Genomic DNA, 24,600 nt, shown 5'->3' on the forward strand with positions numbered 1-24,600 from the left:
TGCCATGAGCAGCTTTTTATAACTGTTTTGGGGGTTTTTTGCTTTGTTTTGCTTTTGCTTGTTGTTTTGAGACAGCACCTTTCTGTGTGGCCTGAGCTAGTCTCAGACTCATGATCCTTCCACCTGAGTCTCCTGGGTCCCAGGATTAATTTAGTAACTATATTTAAAATAAAAACCCTTTTCTTTAGTCTGTGTTCCATGGTTTTCCTTTGTTTTTCTGTCTATTTCTCCCTTCCTCCCTCCCTTCTGTCCTCTTCTCCTCCCTGTTCCCTCCCTCCTTTCTCCTTTCCTCCCTCCCTCCCTTCCTTCTTTGTCCCTCCCTCCCTCATTCCTCCCCCATCTCCCTCCCTCTTTCCTTCCATCCCTTCTTTCCTCCCTCCCCCTTCTTCCCTCCCTCCCTCGCTCCCTCCCTCGCTCCCTCCCTCGCTCCCTCCCTCCCTCCCTCCCTCCCTCCCTCCCTCCTTGCCTACCAGGGCCTTACTATTACTAGTACATCTCAAGATGTTCTCCAGCTCACAGTCCCCGTCCCCAGCTTTAAGCGCTGAAATTACAGCATGTATAACACCCAATGCTTTTCATTTTCTTAGTGGAGGAGAGCTTTGAAGATGAAAATTTTTAATTTTTATGATTGTTTTATGTATTTACTAAATTTTGTAGTGATTTTGAATTATAGGAAAAAATGTGAGTGATCCAAAGTTCCAGGGTTGTTTTCCTGTGGCTTCTCTCATGGGTTTTCTAGTTGTTGTTGGTTCTACCAGTGTTTCAAGTTCACGCATCACTTTCAGCTGAGTCCTGTCTTTGCACGTGGACATCCAGTTGTTTCAGGGTCTTGTTGAAAAGACTCGCTAACTTTAAAAAATTAAATTAACAGCAAACTTGACTGTGTCTGGTTGTCTCTTTCTGATCTTTCCTGTGCTAGCAACGCTCTGTCAATCATGTGTAGCTTTGTACTGGGTCTTGAATTGGGTCAGGTGAAACCTCCCAACACTGGTCTTCCTATCTGTGCATTTTCGGAGCACCAACTATGCATCCACCTCTGCTCGTTTGTTCAAGAAGTATAGGCCATCTGGGGCCATCAGTTGGTAGAGTGCTTGCCTAGTAGGCACAGACTGGATGTGATGCCCAGAACTGCATGACTAAAGCGTGGTGGTGCATGCGTGTAATCCCACACGGGACGGAGATGCAGGGGGACCAGGAGTTCAAGGTCATCCTTAGCTACAGATTTAAATTTCAGGTTAGCTTGGGCTACCCGAGACTCATCTGGAAACAAAAATAAAAATAACTACTCAACACCTAATAAGTCAGGCTTGGCTTCAGGAGCTGGGGTACAGTGCTGAGAAAGATACAAATTCCTGGCTTTTAAGGGGTTTTCAGGGATGTGGGTGCCCAGTGGTGGTGGGATGAGATTCTGAAATATTCGCTCCTATCTGCTGCTCCCTCTGTAGCCTCTGTGTGTGTGTGTGTGTGTGTGTGTGTGCATGCACACACACACATGCCCAGATAGAAATATGTTCTCGGAGGAAAATACACCAAAGAAAAGAAGAGTGAGCTAGAAAGAGCTCCCCAGAGCAGTGAGAACTGAGAATGTGCCAAAGGACATGAACCATTTAGCACCAGTGGGGAACAGTCTTCCAGGTGACAGAGGGGACAGGAAGCATCAGAACCCAGTGGGTTGGGAGCTGTTCTCTGGAGGGCCCTGCCCTTGAAGAACACATGTTTTCCAAGAGGGAGCACCCATGTTGGAATGACAATGTAGTTAGTGCTCCTCTCCTGTAGGTTAGTGCTCCTTTGCTATAGGTAAGTGCTCCTCTCCTATAGGTCAGTGCTCCTCTCCTATAGGTTAGTGCTCCTCTCCTATAGGTTAGTGCTCCTCTCCTACAGGTTAGTGCTCCTCTGCTCTAGGTTAGTCCTGCTCTCCTATAGTACCTAGAGAGCTAGGGCAAATGGGCTAGGCCCGAAGTGCAGAGACAAACAGCTATGGAAGACTGGGTAAGCACTTCCAAGCTACGAAAGAGCAGTGTGAAGGGTCAGGGCTTGTGCAGTTAGTAGGGGAGATCTTCCAGTTGAAGAAACAGAAGAACTGAGAGCCACTGGGTATCATCCTCCTGCGCCATGCCTTCCTGGATACTGCCATGCTCCCACCTTGATGATAATGGAATGAACCTCTGAACCTGTAAGCCAGCCCCAATGAAATATTGTTTTTATGAGAGTTGCCTTGGTCATGCTGTCTGTTCACAGCAGTAAAACCCTAAATAAGGCAGAAGTTGGTACCAGTATTGCTGTGATAGACCTGACCATGCTTTCCTTTGAAAGAATGTGGATTTGGTGACTTTGGATTTGCAACACAGTGGAATGCTTTAAATGGAGATTAATGGGTCATCAATTCCTAGTAGGAATATGGAAGACTTTGTTGCTGGGAGTATTTGAACTGTGTTGACCTGGCCTAAGAGATTTCAAAGGAGAAGAATTTCAGAATGTGGCATAAAGACAGTTTTTGTGGTATTTTGGTGAAGAATGTGGCTACTTTTTGCCCTTGTCTGAAAAGTCTGCCTGAGACTAAAGTGAAGAGAATCAGATTAATTGCATTGACAAGGGAAGTTTGTGGCTGCGCTATCTGGAAACTTACAGCCAGCCTCTTGGACCTCGGGTGACTTACGCAAATACTCAGGGACAGAGATGCTTGACTCTGTACTGATGAGTTGTCTTGGATGCAAATATGGGCTCTTCATTTGACTACATGTCACGATGAGTCAGGAGCTGCTCTCTCCAGAGTGTGACAAAGCGAGGGGATGCTGACGGTAGCTGTTCTAGCTTTGAAGGTAAGCCTGCACTTATGCTAAAGTCACACATACACGAGCCGGGTGGAGAACCTGTCTGTGTGGAGACACCTTTCATTACCTGTGGCATCCAGCCTCTCAAGCTTGGACTGCCTGTGTGCTCCTGGACTCTGGAGGTCCCACTGCTCTGTCCTCTGCTGCTTATGATACTGACATTTTAAAAGAATCCAGTGGTTCCCCCCTGTACTCGGTGTCTACTTCTACCTGGATGTTCCTCATTTATGTTCTGTGACACTTCTCTGTGACTCTGCTGCATTCCTGGGTGACATGTGGACACCCTGTCCCTTTGCAGACCATGATGTCACTGTCACTAGTGGAATCAGATGCCCCAAGTGTTGTCCTGTGTTTGGGAACGTGACAGGCAGTACAGAAGCAGAAGAGGAAGGGTGAAAACGGAAATGTCACAGCAGCATCTGATGTGTGCCTCAGTCACGCATGCTGCTGATTGGAACTACTCAGCATGAGAGAGGGCCATGGTGAATACACAACCCTATACACACTGTGTCCATTTCTCTCTCTCTCTTACACAGAGAGAGAGGGAGGAGGGGGAGGGGGAGGCGGAGGGGGAGGGGGAGGGAGAGGGAGTGGGAGAGGGAGAGGGAGAGGGAGAGGGAGAGGGAGAGGGAGAGGGAGAGGGAGAGTTTAATGTCTGTGAAGAGATACCATGACCAAAGCAACTCTTATAAAGGACAACATTTAATTGGGGCTGGCTTACAGGTTCAGAAATTCAGTCCATTCTCACCATGGTGGGAAGCATGCAGGTAGATGTGGTGCTGGAGGAACCAAGAGTTCTATATCCTGATCTGAAGGCAGCCAGGAGAAGACTGCCTCTTCTGCACAGGGCAGAGCTTGAGCATAGAACATCAAAGCCCTTCCCCACACTTCCTCCAACAAGGTCATACATACTTCAACAAAGACACACCTCCTAACGGTGCCACTCCCTGTGGACCAACCATTTAAACGCATGAGTCTATGAGGGTCAAAGCTCTTCAAACCACCACACTCATGTACACACACACACACACACACACACACTCTCATACACACACACACACACACTCACACACACACACACACACACACACACACACACACCACACACACACACACACACAGAGTTCTATTTTGCACTGTTTCACTGTCACAAGGTTCTACTTATCTCAGACACACTGCCAGGAATTGTGTGGGAAGACTTTCAGTTTCTTTGGGTTCACATGGACTTAGCAGTTCTTGGTGATCCTGAAAGATTTCTGCAGAAAGAAGCCAAAGTGTTGAGCCCAAGGCCTGGCCACACATTAGTCCTGTCTAGATGAACAGGGGTTTAAAAATAAGGGGGCATCAAGGTGAAGCCAGCAGGGGCTGACTTAGAGAGGAGACCCACCCAAGCCAACTGCTCGAAGTCAAAAGCGATGAATCCCCATATCCAGCTGTGCCCGGTGCTGTCTTGCTACATCTTTAGTAAATGTTCTTTTAGTTGTATGCGTATGAATATTTTGCTTGCATATATTTGTGTACACCATAGGTGTTCCTAGGGCCTATGGAGGCCAGAAGAGGGCATCAGATCCTTTGGAACTGGAATTATAGACACTTGTTACCCATAGAGTAGATTGTGGGAAATGAGCCTTTAGTCTTCGAGAGCGGCCAGTGCTCTTAACCTTTGGTCGTTTCTCCAGGTCTTTGAGACTTTATTTTCTTGGACATCAGGACAGGATCCAGGGCTTTGAGCTTGTTTCTTCAGCCAGCTTTCTTTTCATGTATATTAAATTTTATGTTATTTTGCTTTCTTTTTCCCCAAGACAGAATCACACTCTATATAGCTCAGGCTGGGTTTGAATTCAGTTTCCCTGTCTCAGTCTACCGGGTAATATGATTACAGATGTGAGTCTGACTTTGGTATCAAAGTCCCCAGCCCTTCTGGATATGTGTTTTAAGGATATCAGATATATCCTTGATTTGCTTTGAATTTTCTTTTTAGTTACAACATAATTAGTTCCGTGTCACCTGAATATGTGTATGTCACCTACATAGTCTTCCTTCTTCTCTTCTTCCCTCTCCCACCTTCCCAGGTACCTGTCTGTCTTCATATCCTTGTGCTGAGAGTCTTGTTGAGGGAGATGATGACCGAGACAGAGCCACTGGGGAAGGGAGATGGGCTAGTGCAGGTCTTCAGAGAGGAGCTCGTGAATATTGTAGCCCCTTTAGTCCCTGGCATGTCCTCTTGTATAGCCACCGCCATGCTGTGGCCTGGCAGAAGTGAATAAGTTGTCCAGCTGTTGACAGGCCTGCCCTCCAGACCCAGTCTGATCCCAAGAAAGGGCATCTGTGTCTGTCTCTGAGGCCGTAAGTGCTGCCTGGTTGTCTCCAGCTTGACTTGACACTCCCTCCTTAATAAGAGTACCACAGAACAGGGTCTGCAGAGTCCCTGGGCCAGGTCCCTGTGCTGTCCTGGAATGCCAGGCGTGAATTTCCTGTGAAGTAGGACTTTGCTCGCCAAGCTCCCACGGCTTGCCCTTCAGATAGCCAGAATTATCTGGTACCCTGCATTGCCGTTCAATACGCAGAGTATCACTGGAAGCGCGCGCGCGCACACACACACACACACACACACACACACACACACACACACACGCCCACTCCATCTTTAAACCCCACCCCCCAGCAACGGCGGTGTAAACACTCTCCATCAGGAAGCTGAAACGCAGTTGCCCTCTGCTGGGGAGATGAAGGCAGCTTGCTGGGGGCGAGGACCGTGCTAGCAACCTTCCCTGGTGCACACGGGCTCTGGTGCATGACGGGAACGGAAACGCGGAACTAAAGTCAGTCCTGCTTTTTTTTTTTTTTTTTTTTTTTTTTTTTTTTTTTTTTTTTTTTTTTGGCGTTGGTGGTGGACTGAGTGACAATCAGTGAAATCACTTAGGTTGTTTTTCTCTTCTTCGTTGGGTTTGATAGACGGTGGGAGAGGGTCAGAGGAGAAGGGGAGGGATGGGGAGAGAGGGAGGAGGGAGGGGCGGGAGGCGGGGGGCGAGGAAAACGTGCTAACTTCTCCAATCCTACAAGACAAAGGTTTGGAGAAAGCCGCACTGAGTGACCCAGCAGAAGGAATCCAGGAATGTCCGCTGGAATCTGACTGTTGATTCCAGCGCCATGCAGAGAATCTAGGCTGGTAGGAACATTCTTTGTCCTATCCGACATAATAACTCCAACCAACACGGAAAAGAAAGGCTATACAAGTGAAGAAATGGCATTTTCACTTTCATGACTATACAATCACTTCCAGGTAGTAACACGTGTCTAGCACAGCGGTTCTCAACCTGGGGGTCACGATCCCCCACTTTTCTGCATATCAGACATTTTTACGTTGTTATTCATAACAGTAGCAAAATTGCAGCTATGAAGTAACAATGAAATGCATTTATGGTGCGTGTGTGTGTGTGTGGGGGGGTATCACCTTAACATTTACTGTAAGAAGGTTGAGAATACTGCTCCAGCAGCTAGTGTGTTGGACTTAGGTTCTGGGTATATTATTAGCAATAGCCAACCAGAATCCCCACCCACCACAGCATTGAGGCCCCATGCAGGGCTTGCTGGGAGAGGCACTGATAAGACTTCTTTATGTATTTATTTAGAGACGAATACTCATTAGGTAGGCCAAGCTAGCGTCAAACTCATGGCAATTCTCCTCCTCCAGTTTCCTAAGTACTGGACTCAGGAGTGTGTTGCCATCATATACAGTAAGGATTTATTGACTGAAGAAAATCTCAAGTGGCTTTGGTTAATCCCTACTACGCCAGAGGCTGAGGCAGGAGGCGCGCAAGGTCAAGGCTTGCCTGGGCTACATATAGAGTGAGCTCAATTTTGACACTTGGTGCGGTGTTAGTAGTAATAGTAAAGATGAAGGTGTGGCTCAGGTGGGGCCGGTGATTGGACACACTTGGGGTCTCCTGGTCCATCTGCAGCTGTGCAACAGGAAGAGCGGAGAATGAGAGGAAAGAGAGAAAAGACAGAATGAGAGAGAGGGAGGAAGAGAGAAAAAGGAAAAGAGAGAGGAAAGGAAAAAGGAAAATGAGGAAAGCGAGAAAGAAGAAATGAGAAAGAGGAAAGGGAGAAAGAAATGAGAGAGAGAAAAGAAAAGACAGAATGCGAGAGAGGGAGGAAGAGAGAAAAAGGAAAAGAGAGAGGAAAGGAAAAAGGAAAATGAGGAAAGCGAGAAAGAAGAAATGAGAAAGAGGAAAGGGAGAAAGAAATGAGAGAGAGAAAAGAAAAGACAGAATGCGAGAGAGGGAGGAAGAGAGAAAAAGGAAAAGAGAGAGGAAGGGAAAAAGGAAAATGAGGAAAGCGAGAAAGAAGAAATGAGAAAGAGGAAAGGGAGAAAGAAATGAGAGAGAGAAAAGAAAAGACAGAATGCGAGAGAGGGAGGAAGAGAGAAAAAGGAAAAGAGAGAGGAAGGGAAAAAGGAAAATGAGGAAAGCGAGAAAGAAGAAATGAGAAAGAGGAAAGGGAGAAAGAAATGAGAGAGAGAAAAGAAAAGACAGAATGCGAGAGAGGGAGGAAGAGAGAAAAAGGAAAAGAGAGAGGAAGGGAAAATGGAAAATGAGGAAAGCGAGAAAGAAGAAATGAGAAAGAGGAAAGGGAGAAAGAAATGAGCGAGATAAAAGACAGAATTTGAGAGAGGGAGGAAGAAATAGGAAAAGAGAGGAAAGGATGGAGAAAAGAGAGAAAGAAAGAGAGATGAAAGAGAGAAAGGAGAAATGAAATGAGAGAGAGAGAGAGACACAAAGAGCCAGAGAGAGAAGAAAAAAGGGGAAAGAGAAAGAGAAAGAGGAAGGCTCCTCTTGGACACATCTTCCTTTATCTTTCCCTGGGGACCGCCAAAGCCTGGTGGCATACTGTACATTCTGTACACTGTTCATTCAAAACAGGCTCTGTCTTAAAGATGGTCTGAGCGGTCAGAAAAGGGTATTGTTAACTTGTTTGCAAAACTGCCTCAGGAGAGTGCTGAGTGCGTGAAAGTTGCTGCCCGTTAAGGAGAAGTCTCTACTACTTGTGATCTCACCATCGAAAATTTCTTTAATTGTCTCCTGGTGTTCTGGGTTTTGCAGTTTTGTTTCTAAGGATACATTCTTGGGTGATGTCACAAAGTCCCCAAAGACACGGTGGAGCTGTGTTAGATGGGGAAAGACAGTCTGCTGAGGATTTATCTGGAACTGTCAGAAGGAAAAGAAGGTAAATGGGGCACTTGGGAAAGTGGCCTCTAGTTTGACTTCTGGCTTAGCAAAGGTTGTGGGGAGATAAGGCATACACAGTAGTTAGCAGGAGGCAACAGGGTCCTGGGAGGACGCGAGGCAGAAGGAGAGGCTGGGCTGACAGCATGCAATCATTGCATAGTCTCCAAAGGAGATTGCAACATGGCTGAGTTTTCAGAGGTCCTACAGAGCCCGTGGTAGAGATTCTGTGGGTTCTGAGACAACTTGACTTTAGCCAGATGGTATTTGAGTAATCTGGGAGAGAGAAAACAGCTACAGCAAACAGGGCCACATTTAGTGACGAAACTCTCACTTTGACTGTTGAGTCATTTGCAGTGGGCCCTGAGGTCAGGCTGGCCCTCAGCTCAAAAACAAGCGAGGAACTGAAGCAATTACTCAGATAATCCACAGCCACAGCCACTGGAAAGGGCCACATCCCCAGAGACAGCACAGCAGGGGTGGGGGTGGGGCTATGAGAAAGTTAGTGATTGTAGCAGTTATCTAGAATGTGCGGAGCAGAGGAGGTTACACAAAAACCTAGAATGTCATTCAATGTGGGAAACCGAGAGGCTCCCAAGCCCTAAAAGGAACAGTTTGCTTTCAGCCAAAATGGAAATAAAATTTGGGGCTTAAATCTGGCAAATGATTCAGACCTTCTGTGTAGGTGTCTTTAAATGCACAGCAGATTGATTTTCATGTTGGAGTTTATTTGAACTAAAAGACAGAAATGGTGAAAAGCACACCTGAAGAAATTGAGATGCTATGAATAAAATCATTTACTTACAGCTATCACTTAATTAGTACCTCCTTCCACCTTGCTGATTTATTGGGCTAGTCAAGGAAGAAAAGATCTTCCCTCCTCCTTCTCTCCTCCTCCCCCTCCTCTCCTCCTCCCCTCCCCTCCTTGACCTTCCTCTCCTCCTTTTCCCTCCTCCCCCTCTTCTTCTCTTCACCCCCTCCTCCCCTCCCCTCCTCTGTACTCCTCCCCTTTCCTCCCAATCTCTTTTTTCTCCCCCTTCTTCTCTTTCTCCCCCCTCCTCTTCCCTCCTCTTCCTCCCTCCCTCCCTCCTCCTCCTCATCCTCCTCTTCCTCTTCATCCTCTTCTCCTTCCTCCCTCTCCTCCTCCTCCTTTTCCAGCCCTACCTACCTTCCCTTTCTTCTTCATTTATTCAAAGTAGCTTTGAACAGCACTACTCGGTTTAGTTGTGTATAAAAGGAAAATGCAGGTCCAAGCAGCTTGGGGAAGATTGCTTTTTGCTCTCTGGAGGCAGATGATGACAGTTCAAGATCATTCCTTTTGCTCCATGTCACAGGAAGGGGGACATGCCGAATCTACCAGTTTGCAGCCACCTACACAGGATCCACCTTCACTTCTAAGGAAATGTTTGGGAAGCTACCTACCAACCACTTCTGGCATCTCATGGGCTAGAGGACTCTTAAATGGCACTCTTATTTGTTTAATAAAGGAGGTTGTGACGTGTAGTTTTAAATCCCTTCCACACAACAATTGCTACTCTCTGACCAAAAAAGAAGGGAGACAGGATACGGCTAGGTGTCTAGTAGACTTTACCACTTTGAAAAGCCTTAATATAAATCAGGTAGATACATCTTTTTAACTTATTCTTGTAAAGACAAAAACAAAACTTTATTTTTATTTGTGTGTATGCTTGTGTGTGTGTGCCTGTGTGTATACCACATGTCGCTGGTGCCGGAGAACACCAGAAGAGGGGACCTGATCTCCTGGAGCTAAAGCTATCCATGGTTCTGAGCTGCCTGATGTGGGTGCTGGGAACAGAACTCTGGTCTTCTGCAAGAGCAACAAGCCTCCTCTTAACTACGAATCTCCTCCCCATCCCCCCAAATACATTTAATTATTCATTTTAGCAGCTTTATTTCGTAACTACTTATCACAGCATAAAACAAGGATTTTATATATATTACATGCAATCGAGGATAAGAGTTGAGGGGAGATGCGTGTGCTCCTTCTGGGTGTCTGTGCTTTTGAAGAATGTAAGCAGTGCACAAGGGACCGAGGCGTGCCTGTCTGCCAGGAGCTGTCTTCTTCCCTTGGACTCTGAGCTGAGTGCAGTGCTCCGAAGAAGTAAAAGACGACCTCATGAAGCAATGTCTTCAACCCAAACATGCTGTCCAGACAAAGTCCAGCTTCATTAGTGCTCTGAGGAGAGACTTACTGAGCCTCAGGAAAGCCCCCCTCAGCATGGCGAAAGTCCACTTTGATTGAAGTGACTCGAAAGCCATGGCAGTGCGGCGGCGGCCGCGTGGAGCTTGTGCTCGAGTCGGAAGCGGCATCTTTGTCAGGCGGCTGTGATTAGCACGGGGAGGCAGGACTGGAGTGAAGGAAGAGTTGGGGGCGGGGCTTAGCGCTCTGGTCTCCTAAGCTGTAGTCAGCGCCTCAAGATTTGTAACCTGCCTTCTGCCTTCCCAGCCAGGCAGTCAAGTGGCTCCAAGCTGAAGACTGCAAAGTGCCCCTAACCTTTTGGTTATAGCGAGGCTGAAGACACCGTGCTCTTTCATGAAAGCCGGATGTCTGAAATCCGATTTGATAAATATGGATAAAACGTATAACGCTCGATCAATCGAATCGAAGGAGCTCACGATTGGCACCACGGCTTTGGGGACAACAGAGTACTGACTCGTTGGGAGGACTTGGATACTTCCCCTCCTCTTCCATCTCTTCCCCTTTCCTCACTTCCTCCTCCTTCCTTCTCCATTTTCTCCCTCTTCACTGTTTCTTACTATTTTTACAAAAGATTTTATTTATTTATTTATTTATTTATTTATTTATTTATTTATTTATTTATTTATTTAATGTATGCGAGTACACTGTAGCTGTCTTCAGACACACCAGAAGAGGGCGTCAAGTTCCATTAGAGATGGTTTCGAGCCACCATGTGGTTGCTGGGGCCTCTGGAAGGACCGCCAGTGCTCTTAACCCCTGAGCCATTTCTCCAGTACCCTTCTCACCGTTTCTCTTCAATCTTCTTCCTCTTCCTTCTCCACTTTCCTTGTCTTCTTGGTTTCATTATCTTTCTCCCTTTCTTCCTCTTCTCCCCTTCTTCCTCCTCCACTGTAGTTTTCCTTCCCTACTCTTTTCCTGCCTCCCTCCTCCTCCCCTCTCATTCCCCCTCCTCTTTCCTCCTTCTCCCTCCTCCTCCTTCCTTCTCCCTCTCCCCTCTCCCCTCTCCCTTCTCCCTTCTCCCCCTCCTCTTCCTCTTTCTCCTTCTCCACCCCTCCTGTCACAGTATCAATGGCAAGGGTGTTCTAGAATGGAGGAGTGTCCCCTAGGCACTAACGAAAGCCAGTTAGGATGCTCTGAGACGGGTACAATTCAGGGAGGGCCGTGGGGATGGAAGGGTTGTGCTGCGATTCATTCTGGAGCAACCCCCAGGCAGAATCATGAGGTTGGTTCCGGATTCGCAGGGCACAATTCAGAAGAGGAAGGTTTCAGGAAGGACGAGTTTGTCTGAGATAGGAGTTACATCTGATGTCTTGGCAGCAGAGCCACTGTACAAGCGTGCTTTATTAACCACGTGGGATTAAATCTTCTTTTAAATTTATTTTCAACTCTTAAGGAAACGTGAACTTTCACATTCAAATTTAGACTTGCAGCTCTTATGGGGAAAAAAAGGGGATCTTAAGAATATTAAGCATAGGCGGCTGGAGAGATGGCTCAGCGGTTAAGAGCACTCTCTGCTCTCCCAGAGGTCCTGAGTTCAATTCCTAGCAACCACATAATAGTTAACAACAGTCTTTAATGAATTCTAATGCCCTCTTCTGGTGTGTCTGAAGACAGTTACAGTGTACTCATATAAATAAAATAAAGAAATTTAAAAAAATGAATATTAGGCATAGATTCCTGGATCCTAAGAAAGCCATCAGAGCTGGAGCCATGTGTGGGATCCTGCTTGGTGCTGGAGGGGCAGAGTTCATGCCCCCGGGGTTTTTACTTATTATCACATTTTCATCGTTGTTTTGAAACAGGGTCTTGTGTGGTCCAGGCTGGCCTTGAACTCATCTTTCAGCCTCTACCTCACAGGTTCTGGGATTACTTGGTTCCTAAAAGTATCTCCGTCAAGCTCCCTGGTGTTATGGCTGTGCCAACCAGGAGGGTCTATACACTCGCTCAGGTAGAGGGAGAAGATCCGAATCTCTGACAGGGACTGCTGCCTCTCGGGGCAAATGGAGTGAAGGACAGCGGCAGAAGGATTTAGGAAAGATGGACGGGAGAGTGGAAATGCTGCAGAAGCCAGAAAACAAAGCAGGAAGCCTGCTGTCCAGTGGGGCTCAAGAGCGGAGGGATGCGAGGGGGCTGCGCAGGAACATTTAGCGTCTGCGTCTATGGGGGTAGGGGCGGGGTGCCAGCACCTAGTCACCTGAAGGGGAAATGCTTGCCCAGGGAGCAGGTCTCAGTAGCTGACCTAGAGAAAGGAGCGGCCCCTACAGAGGAGACACGGGTCACTGTTTGTTAAAGTGAAGGAGAAATAAATATTCTTTCAAAGAATCTTAGGTGAGCCCAGTTCATCTGCGCTGTGGAGGCCTGGGGAACAGTTAAAAAGACCCTGACACACACCCAAGGCAAACAAGCAACACACGGCTCCTTCCGTAAGGGTCCATGATTCTCTGAAGAATCAGCCCCGGAATCAGCCCCGGAATCAGGTAGTCCGTAAACACAATGAGTGTTTTACTCTGCAGAAGTCCAGCCTGCTGGCGTCTCCCATTACCAAAATAGAGGGATAGTCACGTGAGCTCACCGGCTCGATTTAAGGCACGTGGTTTTCCAGGGTAGATGAGCTTTGGCTTCTGGAACCATTATGGGGCACGAAGGATGGAGCCAGGATTTTTTTTTTTTTTTTTTTTTTCTATTAGCAATTGATTTGCTTGGGCTTGGCTGGACTTGCCCAGTTCTTAGGCCCAGTCTTCTTAACTGCCGATCTGAAGTCTGTCATGGAGTCAGCCTAGCCTTCTCACTTCCCTTCAGCTCGAATAGGAAGAGGAGGTGCACACCAGATGGTCTGAGAGCAGGGATAAATGGTGTGCCTTTGTCTTTCAGTATTTCGTTATTTTAAGTAGGAAGATGCTTTTCTGTATTACATTGCTTGTGAAACCGGAAGTTGATTCGGGGCACAGGACAATGGATTTGGTGTTTTGCAAGGACTGTTTCAGAAGAGAGAGGAGTGGAAGGGTGGTTAGAGTGAGGAGTGGGGTGGGACGGGATGGGGGAAGAGAAGGAAGGGCCAGACAGGCTAGGTAGGGCTGAGAGGAGGCGGTGGGAACTTCTTGAGTTAGCGCAGCAGTAAACTTGGATGTGCGTGTATCTTTGTGATATATGACCCGGAGCCGTGTAGCTGGCTCCGATAGTACTGCTAATGTCAGTGTCGGGGGGGGGGGGTCCCATACTGTTCCACAGGGGCTGCACATTCCCATCGAGAGCAGGAGGGCTCCTCTCTCCATACATCCTCGCCAGCATTCCTTGTTGTTTCTGTGATGACAGGGGGTGGGATGAAATCTCTCTGTTGGTTTGAGAGACCGTGAAGAAGCTCAACCCCAGGACATTTTGCAGTCTTGGAAGGCAGTGCCTCCATGTGGAGCCGTGGAGCCCATCTCTGAGTCCAGGTCACTCTTGCAGTTCGCACTCAGCTCTTCAGATGCAGGAGAGACGTTGGTGGGAAAGCAAGATTGTTTGCTTGTTGAGATAGACACATTCTCCACACAAAGGCTCACGTGGGGCAAAGGCTGATTGACGTACAGCGTTCAGGAACGCCTGTGGTAGAGCTATGATTAGCTGTCTCCATCTATGAAGCAGACAAAGAGTTATAAAAAAAATCAATGTTTTCAAATTGTCAAACTTTTAACCCGACAGCAAGCGCTCTGTCCCTGGGCTAATCCCTAGCCCTGGTTTCTTGAGATGGGGTCTTTTGTGCACTAGACTGGCCTAGAACTCACGATCTTAGTGTTCCAGCCTCCCAGCTGCTGGGATGAGCCGCTATAACCAGTCTGCCTGCCTTCCTAAATTTTAAGTGATGGGAAGTGGGGGAGAATACAGTTTAAAGTATGCAGATCTGAGAGCAGGAACCTGGCAAAGCCAAGGGGCCGGAGTTACAGGCGGCTAACATGGGTGCTGGGAACTGACCCAGGTCCTTGAGAGGAGCAGTGTGTACTCTTGACCAAACAGGTCCGTCTCTCCAGTCCCCGTAGTATTAAAAATAGGTACTACGGGCATGGTGGTGCACACCTTTAATCCCAGCACTAGGGAGGCAGAGGCAGGTGGATTTCTGAGTTTGAGGCCAGCCTGGTCTACAAAATGAGTTCCAGGACAGCCACGGCTATACAGAGAAACCCTGTCTTGAAAACAAAACAACAACAAAATAGGTACTACAAAGCGATGTAATTGTGCTCAAACATGCAAACCGAGGGGACTGTATGCATAAGAAAGAGAAAGACGGCCACACTGGTTCTATCTGGGTGACAGGAAATCAGTATTTTTATTTTTCACATTCATTTTTTTGTTGTTGTTGTTGACACAGTGATTTTTCTATCAAAAACATTATTTCTTTTATAGTTCCCCTGAGGAGCTGTTTTTAAAGCCGTGCTTTGAAAAACCATTGAAGGAGCAGAGGCAGGGAGACTCCTGTGTGGCAGTCGGTGAAGCAGGCCCTCTGCAGGCAGGCTGGCCCTGGACTTGGGAGTCTCTTTCCCTCCCTCCTGTGCTCAAATAGCAAATGTCAGGCTTCAATGTAGCTAGAAGGTTCTAGAATGATTAAGTTTCCAAGGCTGAAGAGCTTCCCTGTTTGCCTTTCACTTCCCTGGAGAGGTCGTTGTGTGTTCCGGAGTCTGCAAGGTGCCTTTGGTGATGCGGGTGGTTCATCTCGGGAGATTCCGCCTGGAGGACCCAAGTTCAAGCCCTGCCTGAGCTACAGAGTGACTTTCAGGTCTTCTGCGCAATTCAGTGAGACCCAGTCTACAAATAAAAAGTAAAAAGAAGGCTGTGGATGGAACTCGGTGGTAGAGTTCTGGGTTTACTCCCTAGAGGAGGGGAGAAGGAGGAGGAGGGAGGAGGAAGAGGAAGAAAGAAGAAGAGAAGGGAAGAGGAGAAGGAAGGGAGGGAAGGGGCTGACAAGAAGAGAGAAGAGGGAGGGAGGGGAGGGAAAGGAAGGGGAAAGGAAGGGAGGGAAGGGGCTGACAAGAAGAGAGAAGAGGGAGGGAGGGGAGGGAAAGGAAGGGGAAAGAAGAGAAGGGTAAGAAGAAACTGTTCCAATGGTCTGGGCCACAGAGTGATGGCCTTTTGTGGTGATCAGCTGTAATCCTTGATTTGACACAACCTAGAATCTGGGAAGCGAGTTTCTGTGAAGGAGCATTCACACTGGCTGGCCTGTGGGCGTGCATGTGGGAGACTGTCATAATTAGGTTCATTAATACAGGAAGTCCCAGCCCACTACAAATGGCTTCGTTCCATACCCAAGAGATGCTAACTGTAGACGGTTGGAGAAAGCAAGCAAGCTGTGGATACCCCACGCTCTTTCACCTCGGCTCCTGGGGGGTGGGTGCACTGTGTCTCTTGGTATTTTAAAGTCCTGCCTTGACGTCCCTGCTGTGACAGACTGTAACTGGAATTGTGAGCTTTAGTCCTTTAGTTTTCTACGTTGGTTTTTCTCAGGATATTTTATCGCAGTAACAGAAACAAGACCAGGACACTTGATCTCCTCTGATCAACACTGAAGAGTTACAAAACAGGCTGAGGAAACAAACTTTCTTCTCCCTCTCCCCCTTCTGTCCCTCCCCTTCCTTCTCGCTCCCTCCCTTGCCCCCTCTCTCCCTGTCTCTGTCTCTGTCTCTGTCTCTGTCTCTGTCTCTGTCTCTGCCTCTCCCCTCCCCTCCCCTCCCTCTGTCTCTGTCTCTGTCTCTGTCTCTGTCTCTGTCTCTGTCTCTGTCCCTTTCTCCTCTATCTCCTAAATGGCTGGAGGCCATGCTAGCTCAATGTTGAACTTTGAACACGTATTTAGGAAATCTTTGTTCTTAACAGTTCTGAAGTGCTGAAGTGGTGGTTTAGTCTCTCGGCCTGACAAGCTCACTTCCTCTCACTCTGTCTTAATGACCAAATCTGCCATTTCCCTAAAACAGCACAGGCTCCAGCTCCAGGTTGCTCCGGAGCGGAGCGATCGAGCAGAGGAGGCAGCGCACTGGCTGCTGGATCTTCCTGACTTGGACTGTGAGGGACTTGAATCTCCCTTAGGGCAGAAGTCCACATTTCATATCAACTTTTTTGAGTTGGAGCCCAGGATCCCACTATCTCACGGTGGAAGGAGGAAATCAACTCCGGAAAGCTGTCCTCTGCCCTTCACAGGTTACACATGTGCGCGCGCGCACACACACACACACACACACACACACACACAGAGTTTCATACTTTAAAAAAGTAAAAATTCATCCAAAACAGCATATTTGGTTTAAAACACTGCAATACCAAATTCATGCTTAGAACCAGTGCCGTTCCTGTGTAGAGTTCAGGTCTTCCCTGCCCTCATGGTGACCCTGTTTTAATAATCACAACTGTCCCACTTTACAGACAGGACGTGGGGATGGGGCGCTGGGTATCAAGCCCAGTGCGGTGAAGTTGGTGTGAGGACTCTGGACTATGAGTCAACCGTGTCCCGAGGGGCCTCACACCCTGATGGCTGGATGGGCTTTCTCTCAGGCTTATCCTAACATTTGGCCGCTGCTGTGAGTGCCTCCCATGACATCAGACCATTCTCAGTCCCCAGAGCCAGACCCTCCATCAACAGTGAGTCAGCTGAAGGGTAAACTAGTGAGTTCCCCTCTTCTAACAGGAGCCAAAAATCAAGCCGGCCACCTAGTCTTCTGACAGAATTGCTGGAGACTTCCTGTGTGTCTGTAATTCCAAATTGAAGCAGGCTGAGGAGGTAGCGGTGGAGACAGGAAGTTACTGCTCCCTGGGAATAGTCTGTGGATGAAGTTGCAGAAATCACTTCACGTTCAGCTGGACACAGGCTCACTCCCAGGCTGACTCATGCATGTAAATACTCACGCATGTAAATACTCATGTAAATACTCACACATGTAAATACTCACACATGTAAATACTCACACATGTAAATACTCACACATGTAAATACTCACTCATGTAAATACTCACTCATGTAAATACTCTCTCATGTAAATACTCACGCATGTAAATACTCATGCATGTAAATACTCACACATGTAAATACTCACACATGTAAATACTCACACATGTAAATACTCACATGTAAATACTCACTCATGTAAATACTCACACATGTAAATACTCACACATGTAAATACTCTCTCATGTAAATACTCACGCATGTAAATACTCACGCATGTAAATACTCATGCCTACATCTGCACTGCCTCCCCAGCCCTCTCTGTTCCAAAACACCAGTGTACAATGACTGAGTCACCCTGGGATTCAAAGCCTTCCTTGGGTGGGTCCTCATTCTCAACCTGGACATTTCTTTATCTCCAGGAGCCTCTGACCACCCCCTGTGCCCCCCACCCCCTGCCCCATTTCCTCCATCAGAGCCGTGGCACTCTCACATTCTGACCCACTCTGTCTCCCACGGAAGATCTGACTTCTGACCGACGAGGAGTGTGAGGGTGGTGCAGTGCTTACCATGGAACGTGAGTTTGATTTTAAGAACCAGAATAGAAGGAAGAGTCAGATGTGACAGCCTCTACCTGTAATCCGAGGCCTGGGGAGGTCGGGATGGGCATGTGCCTGGGGCTCACTGGCTGCTCAGCCAGCCTGGTGGAATTGACAAATTTCAAGTCCTAGCAGAAAAACAAACAAACAAACAAACAAAACAAAACAAAACAAAACAAAAAAACAAAAATTAAAAAAAAAAAAGCAAAACCTTTATCAAACAAATAACAGTAACATCAACACATATGAAGTCCGTGACTCCTGAGGAATGACCCACTCAAAGCTGCCAAAGTCCAAGATAGTGTGTGCACTCTTAGAGAGGGAGGGGAGGAAGAGAAGGAAGGGAGAGAGGAGGGGGAGGTTGACATGGCTTCCTCTCCTGTATTGTGTGCTCCAGGCCACCAGGAGCTCACTCTTGGCGCTCTGGCACAGCCCTGATTGTTGGACTGACACCAGCATCCAGCAGGTGTGCCTCCCTCTGTGGTTTTTGAACAAACACAGGTGCACTGGCTTGTCTATTATCCTGTAGTTCGTTCTTACAGGTCTAATGCCCAGAAACAACATTGTCCTGGCTTTCTTTCTACTGCTGTGATAAAGACCAAGGCCAGAAGCAACTGGGGAGGAAAGGGGCTGACTTCAGCTTACTTATCCAGGTAATGTTCTGCCACCAAGGGAAGTTGTGGCAGGAGCTCAAGGCAGGAACTGAGCAGACGGAGGCGTGCTGCATCCTGTCTTGCTGTCCATAGCTAGCTGAGCCTTCTTCCCAGGAGCCCGTCTCATCCTGCAAGTGTGCCTTAATTCTGAGTGTTCGAAAGTCTGTTAAAGGTAGTTTTCAAAGGAGGCTCTGATTGCTAACTTAAGCGGACCATGCTTCACTCTGCATTACCTTTCTGCTACCTTCTGTCCATCTGTCTGTCTGTCTGTCTGTCTGTCTTTTATCAATTATTCATCCATTGATCTATCTAACAATCCACTGCTATTTATCATTTATCATCTACCTATCAATATATGCCCATCATGTCTATCATCTATCTCTATCTATCTATCTATCTATCTATCATCTATCTATCTATCTATCTATCATCTATCTATCTATCTATCTATCTATCTATCTATCTATCTCCTGTCAATTACCATTCATTAATCTGTCTACCAATCAACTGTTATTTATCATCTATCATCTACCTACCAACTGTGAGTTTTCAGAGGCGTTTTGCTTCGTTTCCAGCTACTTAGACATGTTCTCTTCTGCTAAGTTTTTTTTGTTTTTGTTTGTTTGTTTGTTTGTTTTTTAGCTAATTCCACTGTGGTCAGGAAACATACCGTAATGGAGATTCTGTAGGTCAAGTGTATACAGTGTTGATCAAAGGCTCCAAAGGCTCTTCTTATTGCCTGTGTCTCCTTATCAGTCACAGATCGTGCTGTAGAGCCTGCCACTGTCTGCACATGTCTCGATTTTGCCTTTTTATTGGCAGCTTCTGCTTCTTGCACATTGAGGCCATGTTGAGAGATACAGATACATAGAACTGATTCCTCTTTCCAGAGGACATGATGGAGTCGTTTTTGCTATTACAAAATCTCTCTCTTATTTTACGTTGCTTCTTTTCTTACAATCTGCTTCACTCGGTACTAGCTAAGGCAGCTTTCTTTGGGTCAATGCAGCTGTGCTTCCATGTTAGAACATACTTTTGTCTTTTGTTATTCTGTGTGTGTGTGTGTGTGTGTGTGTAGGAGGGTGGTATATGTGTACCATTAACGCTCACATGGAAGTCAGGACAATTTGCAAGAATTCGTTTTCTCCTTCCACCATGTGGGACCCAGGGATCAAGTTCAGGTCCTTAGGCTTGGCAGCAAGCCCCCTAACCAGCTGAGCCATCTTGTAGGCTTGGGATGGCCTTGAACTCTTAATCATCTGGCCTCTACCACTTTAACATACATTACTGATCTGTGCCAACCCCACTGCACAACTGCCAACAATAGCTTCATCTTTTAACTTTTACCCTTTCCGAGTGTTTGCATTAAAATGTCCTATAGAAGAATATAGTTGTAGTGTTTTTTTTTCATTTGATATGAGATCTTTGTGTGTGTGTGTGTGTGTGTGTGTGTGTGCGTGCGTGCGCGCGCAGAAGAAGCCAGAAGTGTCTTGGAGCTGGAGTCAGGAGCCATTCGATGTGTGCTGGGAACTGAACTCAGGTCTTCTGCAGGAGCTGTTTTACCTTTTAACCACTGAGACATCTCACCAGCTTCTGGGGGCAGGAGGGAAGCTTTAAATTGAAGTGCTAGGTTTGTCTATAATTAATGTAATTATTAATACACTAGTAACACAATGGTGATATATTAACTGTTTTCAATTAGTTTTGCATGATAGGAGTTCAAGTCCACACACACTTGCGCCTCCCCGGACACAGAGGCTTCCTCTATAGCCCTGGCTGACCTCCAATTCTACATCCTCCTGTCTAAGCTCCCAAGTGTCTGGATTGCAGGTGAGAGCTGCCATGCTCAGCCCAGTCCCCTGTGTCTTTTCTCTCTTTTTAAGCTGATGAGATCTTTAGTAACTTTTTGTTTGTTTGTTAGAGCATCCAGTGTCTCCTTTTATCTCCCTATTGCTACATTCTCTTGTCTGTTGGATTAACTTTAATGAATAGATCCTGGTGCAGGTTGTGCTGCCCACCTCAATGGTTAATGTTCCCAAACGAGCGACGCACACACTCAGCCTTTATATGTTAATTTGCCTTAAACGGCACAAGAGCTGGGCCACTGCCTAACCTCCATGCTGTTAGAACTTACCTCCTGTTGATAATCTATTTACTGAATCCTGTGTTCTATCTTGGCCGATCTAGATCCTGTTGGGCTGCCCTCAGGGCTGCGCTCTCCCGGCTCCTTCACGTGGTGGCCGGCCATGCCTTTCTGTCTTCCACTCTTCTCAGGCATGGAAGCTCTCCTCTCCTCCACACTCTCCTGGCATGGCGGATCTCCTCTTCCATTCTCCACCTCTCCTCCCTGTCCCTAGTTCAGGAAATCCTAAAATCCTGGCTCTGTTCGTCCTCCCCAGCTATGGGCTGTTGGCATCTTTATTTGCCAATCAGAACCAACTAGGAGCAGGTTCCCAGAAGCTAAGAACAGACCCTCTCGTGCAAACAGTTTTTGGGGAAACACAATTAGCATTAGTGATACAAGCAGCTACACTTGTCTTTCTTATTGCAGGATGGATTGACGCGTTGATTATCAGAGTTGGATACCATTCGCACACCTGCTGTATTTCCTTGGCCACGAAGGGAGGGAATACATTTCGCCCCTTTCTCTTCCTCCCCACTGTGTGTGCAGCTGTGGTTGTCATGCTTTGGAACCATACACATCTGGACTCTCGTGCACATCTGGACTCTCATGTTCCCGCTCCAGCCCATTCTCTTTGGAAGGAAAAGATGTTTTAAGATTTTGAAGTCAAGTCTAGAGACAGACCCTAAATGTAACTAATTAAAGAGGGACTGATATCCTGGGCAGTGGTGGTGCACGCCTTTAACCCCAGTCCTCGGGAGGCAGAGGCAGGTGGATCTCTATGAATTTGAGGTCAGCTTGATCTACAGAGTGAGTTCCAGGACAGCCAAGGGTACACAGAGAAACCCTGTCTTGCACTGATTTGGCTACTGGCTGGCCAGTAAGCCCCAGGGATATGTCTCTGCCTGCCCAGCTCTGGGATTGTAGACTCGTGCCCCTATCTTTAGCTTTTATGTGCATGCTGGACTTTGAACTTTGGTCCTTAATGCCTGGGCAGCAAGCACTTTCTCCACTAAGCTACCCTCCCAGGCTGGCAGGGATTCCAATGGCCTGGCAGATCCTTCCATTTCTATTTCCCCTTCATCCTCATTGTCACCATCGGCGCAGGCACTTAGTGGGTGCTGAGTGGTCACTATGGGCGCAGGCACTTAGTGGGTGCTGAGTGGTCACTATGGGCGCAGGCACTTAGTGGGTGCTGAGTGGTCACTATGGGCGCAGGCACTTAGTGGGTGCTGAGTGGTCACAATGGGCACAGGCACTTAATGGGCGCTGAGTGGTCACCATAGGTGCAGGCGCTTAGTAGGTGCTGAGCATGGGCCAGCTCCATCGTCTGTTAGACCCTGCAAAGCAACACCAAGCCCCCATCACGCTTTGATGAAGGGGCTTTGCCCAGCACCTTAGTGGTGTGAAAGCGAGGCTTGAAGACCTCCAGCCCTCTGCTCAAGGCCACATGGCTAATGAGTGCCAGAACTCAGTTCCAGCTCTGTAGACTCAGTGCCAGTGCTCTGACCATAACCACTGTTTTGTTCCTTTTTTAAAAAAATCAGTATTTGTTTTATTTTTAAGGATTTAATCACTTTTTAAATTAATTTTAAGTTAGAATTCAGAATAGTGGATTTCGTTATGACATTATTCATCATCCCCGCCTCTGCTTCCCTTCCCTCCTCCTCTATACCCTTCCTCACAATGGTGCTCCTCCCCCTCCTCCCAGCTTCCCTTTAGATCCCTCCTCCTCCCACATAGTGACATTTGTCTTCCCAAGTCCCGCTTATATCACTCAATACAATGAACTCCAGTCCCAGACATTTGCTTGAAAATGTCATAATTCCATCTTCCTTTATAGACAGTGAGGCTGCAGGATGTGTGCACAGTGCACTGACGGCATCTAGGCTGCTTCTGTGGCTCGGCTGTTGTAAATAGCGAAGCAACCAGCACGGCACGGTGCCAGGTGTCTCTGAGGGGAGGTGGTTTGGACTGTGGGCACGACCCAAACACTAGCTTTATCAGCTCTGAAGATAAAGCCACAGTCATGCCGTTGTGACCATTGACTTAGACCACATAAGGGCTGGCACCCTCAGCCTAGTGCAGCCAGGCTCCCGAGTATGCTGTGGTGGCTCTTAGATCCTCTTCCCAACCTCCTGTCAACACTGCCTCTCCCAGCCCCCATTGCTGACAGCTTCTGTCCTGCCCTGGGTCTCACTGACCTGTGTGTATTTTCGCCATCCCTTCCAGCCACAGAAAGGCCACACTTGCTGAGGCACCCTGTCCCCAGCTGTCCCCAGCTGTCCCCAGATGTCCTCAGCTACCTCCCTTCTGCACTGTTTCTAACAGACACTCACAGCCTCTGCTGTGCTACCACACTGACACCTCCTCATCCATCCGTTTCTAGATTCATTCTGTTTTTATTCTCTGGACCTCCCTGTTGCAGGCTAGCCCTCTCAGCCCTCTTGCACTTTAAAACCATGGCTCGTATCCAGTTTCCATCCTCAAACTATCGGCATGATCACAGGCCTCGAGACCCTTAATATATAGAAATAGCCCCTGCCACTGAAGGTGAGATGTTAGTGTTTTATTTGGAAAATGTATTAGGATTCACTAGTCACAGACCTTGTGGAATGTCTGTCTGTCTGTCTATCTGTCTATGTATCTATCTATCTATGTATCTATCTATGTATCTATCTATGTATCTATGTATCTATGTATCTATCTATCTATCTATCTATCTATCTGTAGCTTGACTTTTACTACTTTGTGGGTTTTTCTTTCTTCTACTCTTTACCCCCTAACACTGGATAAGAGAGAAAAAAGAATGGAGAAGAAAGGAAAGATGTTGCAGGAAATATTAAAAAAACGAACCTGCCAAATCTCTGAGGGGTCAGACCATACTCCTGCGCTCCTGCCCGCCCACCAACTCCCCAGCCACACCGGACCACAGGCCTCCCATCAGGCCATCACTCTGGTGGGGGTCGCTGAGTTCCTCTCACTACCACGCACCCCATGGTCAGCCATCACATCACAATAACCAGTACCCTGGTAGAATCAAGACTCTTAAAGCTTAATTATCCAAGCAGATTTATATATCACAATTTACAAGATGCCAATAAAATAATTTCAGAGCCAATTGATAATAATAAAGCTTTATCCCAATTATTCTAACCTTTTGATAACATCACATCGGCCTCCATTCAGTTTCCTCTCTCTCCCTGCTCCCCTGAGATGCTCTCTGTCCCTGTAAGTCTTAGCTCCACCTCCCTTTCCCTGTTCAATCACAGGCCTCCCACTGCCCTAATATGATTGGACAGGGAAAATCCTGCAACAGAAAGAGATCCCTGAATAAAGTCAGGGGTCTGAAAGGGGACAACGTTATCACTGGACTACTTGCCTGCTGATCAGGAGCTTCAGGTTCCTTGGTGGGAGTTTGAGCTTCATCGTCAGGATATCTAATTTCTTCTTGCTGTTTGTTTTTCTCGAATGACTCCTTACAAACCTTGACCAACTGTGACTAACACCAACCAACAACATTCTACCCTGCCTCTCAGGGAGGGCCCTAGCGTTTATTATACACCATCTGAAAGATCCCCAGAATTCCAAACGTCACACAGTCTCAGAAACTAGCTACAGCTAGCAAAACCATACCCCTGGACGAGCAGAAGGCAAAGTGTAGTCAACTGCTGCAAAGCAGCCCCATATCCCTGACCCGGGATTAAAATGAAAACATACATTTTTGGTGTTTTTTTTTTAAATTTTTATTAAAGAAATCAAAATTCCAGAATCTTCACTACACACACACACACACACACACACACACACACACATGAATTTATTGGAATGATTTACAGGCTTCAGTCCAACTAACCCAACAATGACTGGCTGTGAATAGAAAGTCCAAGAATCTAGTAGCTATTCAGTCCACAAGGCTGGGTCTTCATTATATGCTGGGATCCCAGAGAAGTAGGTTCCAATGCAGGCGAAGGAATGGATGTGCTGGCAAGGGGAGGGCAAGCAGGCAAAGAGCAGAAGCTTCCTTCTTCTGCGTCCTTCT

At 47.2% G+C, this 24,600-nt stretch overlaps 2 long non-coding RNA genes across 3 annotated transcripts; one reads left to right on the forward strand and one right to left on the reverse strand.

Annotated features, from left to right (window-relative positions):
• The first annotated feature begins 5,393 nt into the window (after nucleotides 1–5,393).
• Nucleotides 5,394–9,570, forward strand: Gm34542. 2 transcript variants are annotated; one of them, XR_375322.3, is made up of 3 exons: nucleotides 5,394–5,653; nucleotides 7,937–8,060; nucleotides 9,394–9,570. It is a non-coding gene; the product is annotated as a predicted gene, 34542 (long non-coding RNA). The 2 variants fall into 2 exon arrangements; XR_867039.2 differs by lacking the exon at nucleotides 5,394–5,653 and adding an exon at nucleotides 5,726–5,754.
• A 5,098-nt stretch (nucleotides 9,571–14,668) lies between these two features.
• On the reverse strand, nucleotides 14,669–23,752 carry Gm39999. The gene is made up of 3 exons (XR_867041.1): nucleotides 23,716–23,752; nucleotides 17,819–17,911; nucleotides 14,669–15,059 (listed from the first exon to the last, which is right to left on the reverse strand). It is a non-coding gene; the product is annotated as a predicted gene, 39999 (long non-coding RNA).
• Between the last annotated feature and the right edge of the window lie 848 nt (nucleotides 23,753–24,600).

This window comes from Mus musculus, chromosome 2, assembly GCF_000001635.26.
Source record: "Mus musculus strain C57BL/6J chromosome 2, GRCm38.p6 C57BL/6J".
NCBI classification, from domain to species: Eukaryota; Metazoa; Chordata; class Mammalia; order Rodentia; family Muridae; genus Mus; species Mus musculus.